Below are 2,850 nucleotides of genomic sequence, written 5' to 3'. Positions count from 1 at the left end.
CCATGTAAAGCTCCCAACAAAGACAACATCAACATCATCAGAGCTGTCAAGTGGAGCAGACCTGATCAGGATCCAGATTATTATGTTCTTTACTACAGAAATCCACACTTTGATCCAGACAACCAGCATCCATCTTATCAGAACCGGGTGGATCTGCAGAACAAAGAGATGAAGGCCGGAAACGTTTCTCTGATTCTGATGAATGTGACGATGGAGGACAGAGGAACATACGAGTGTTGGGTTTTTCAGAGAGGAAAGTATGAACACATCAGCATCACCTACCTGGAAGTTGTTGAACCAGGTGAGTTTGTGTTGAGAGTTCAGTTTGTGTCTCTGATGAAGCTGCTTGGTCTCAGATCAGATGTTTGTGGTTTATAAAGATGTTGCTGATGAGACTTTGGAGAAAACAGCTGATCTGACTGACGTTCAAACACCTGATACCTCTGATATTTCTGTCTGTAGGAGAAAAGTTTGAAGGAGCCAAGGGTGATATCATCGGAGATGAAGGAAACAAGACTGGAGGAGACCAAGTTGGAATCAGTAGAGGACATTTTGGAATAGTGGCTGTGATCTTTCCTTTTCTTACTGTGTTTGCTTCTCTTTGTTTTCTGATGTATAAAAGACACAAGAGGCAGAATTCAAACCTCCTAGTTCCTCCTGATGAAGTAGTTTAACAGACGTTATGAAACACAGACATGAAAGTTTTTGTGAACAGCATCAGAACAAACCAGAGCTTGTGTAACTTTGATGGAAGCAGCAGCAGCAGAACAAAGAGAATCCAGGTGTGGACCAACCATGTGGTCTCTCCTTTAACTGCCACCTTATGGTGGTGGAGGGTTTGTGAGCTCAGAGGATGCTGGGAGCTCTGCTGTCTGGAGTTCAGCTCCTGCTAGGGTTTCTATTGGCAGACTGGTCCAGAAACATCAAGTCCTCCCAACATCTCCATCATCTAGATTGATCCTGTGGATTGTTGCTGCTGCTGCTGGTCTTCATCAACTTTTCTGTTGCTTTGTCTGGAAATAAATGTGTTCCAAAGCTCTGCATGTTAGAACCTGATGAAATGTTGTGGATGTAAAGTGTTCTGTCAGATGAGATCAGAAGCAGATAGAAAAGTTCTGATTGTCCAGAATGAAGCAGAACTGATGAACAACTTTAGACTGAACTGGTTTTAATGTTTTATCTGCTAGCAGCTCTGATGATGCTCTGAACTTTTAACATGGTAAAGGTGCAGATAATAGAATATGTTTTTGATACTTTTATAACTGCTCAGGGTTTGTGACTTTTTTCTTCATCCTATATTATATCTTGTTCTGTTAATCTGTACAAAAACTTTGTACTCAGTTGCAGAATGTAAACTGATGATCAGATTCTTCATAAAGTTCTTGTTTTAATGTGTGATTTAATGTTTTATCTGTTAGTAGCTCTGCTGATGTAATATCTAAAATATTATATATTTTAGATATTATTGATACTTTTTATACTACTCAGTGTTCTGAGTCTGATCTTCATCCTATATCATGTTTTGTTGTTAATCTGCAGATAAATGCAGTAAAATAACATTGTTTGTTACTGAAGGTTAAATAGAATATATAGTTAATGTACTTATTTACTTCACAGAAATGATTGGCTGTTTATCCTGCAACACAGTGGAAATAAGGAACTTTACTGCTGCTTTTTGCACTCTGGCACTGATTCTAATCTGATTGTCTTTGTTCTTTTACAATGATATCAAAGTTGAATCTAACCAGTGATCTGTGGTTCATTATAATTTCTATGTAGAGTTTTAAAGCTGGTTTCTTCTCTGCAGAAGTGATAATAAAGGTTGTTTCTCCAGATTCTGATCCTGCTGCTTCATGTCTGACTACAACCTGTTGAACTGGTTCACAACAAACTCACATCAGGAGTTTCTCTAATAGATTCTAGAAAACCACTAATAATAGAAGAAGAAACAGCAGAAACGTCTGACTCCACTTTTCTGCTGATGGTTGAACTGACCATGTGTGACTGGTTGTTGTGTTTCTCCATAGATCTGATTAGTGTAGAAAACATCCAGACTGTAGTTTACCAGAACTTCCTGCTGCTCTGTAGAATCTGTTTCTACAACCAGAGACTTTAGAGACAGTCTGTCTGAACACAGATCATGTTCCTCTGGACACACCATGCTAAAGATAAAGAGAGATTAAGTTTATTATGAAAGTTTAGATTTCAGATTCAGAAAGTTTATTTCAAACCCACACAACTACATTTAACAAAACAGTAAAACAACATGACATGCATGATTTGAAAAGGGGATGGATGAAGCAAAAGCTTTTAAAATTACAATCCCCCCACTCACCATTACACACATTAAATAACACATTACAACACAATAAAAAAATAACGACAATAACAACAAGAAGAAGACAAAGACACACAGACAGGTCCACCTTCCCAAACCAACCCCTCTCCATCAAACACACCTGGCAGTATGACCCCTTTGGTTTTTAATTAATATTAACAATAATAACAATATTTTAAGCAGATATCAGCTCATAAAGAATGTTGATTCCTCATCATCATGTGTGTGTTTATACAGCCCGATCTCACGAGGATTCGTGAAACTGTCACGTAAGTTTTAGTTTCGGTTTCGTGCGCACCAACACGATTTCGTCATGTTTTTCGTGCCGCTCACCACGAAATGCGCACCAATGTATTTTAAACGGCGGACTTTTCGTGCCACTCAGAACGTATTTCAAACGAATGGGTATATTATATTTTTAATGTAAAACCGTGGCGAATCCAACGCTATATTTTGCATGACATCGTCACTAACCATAACCCTAACCATAACCTAACCATAACCTAACCATA

The 2,850-nt window shown here is 38.3% G+C and overlaps 1 long non-coding RNA gene across 1 annotated transcript; it reads left to right on the top strand.

Annotated features, from left to right (window-relative positions):
• Window positions 1-1,391, top strand: LOC127532709 (uncharacterized). Its single transcript, XR_007940344.1, has 2 exons — window positions 1-301; window positions 463-1,391. It is a non-coding gene; the product is annotated as an uncharacterized LOC127532709 (long non-coding RNA).
• Window positions 1,392-2,850: the final 1,459 nt, after the last annotated feature.

The sequence above is a fragment of the Acanthochromis polyacanthus genome, chromosome 24 (assembly GCF_021347895.1).
Source record: "Acanthochromis polyacanthus isolate Apoly-LR-REF ecotype Palm Island chromosome 24, KAUST_Apoly_ChrSc, whole genome shotgun sequence".
Taxonomy (NCBI): Eukaryota; Metazoa; Chordata; class Actinopteri; family Pomacentridae; genus Acanthochromis; species Acanthochromis polyacanthus.
This window is presented reverse-complemented; position numbering and strand designations above follow the sequence as displayed.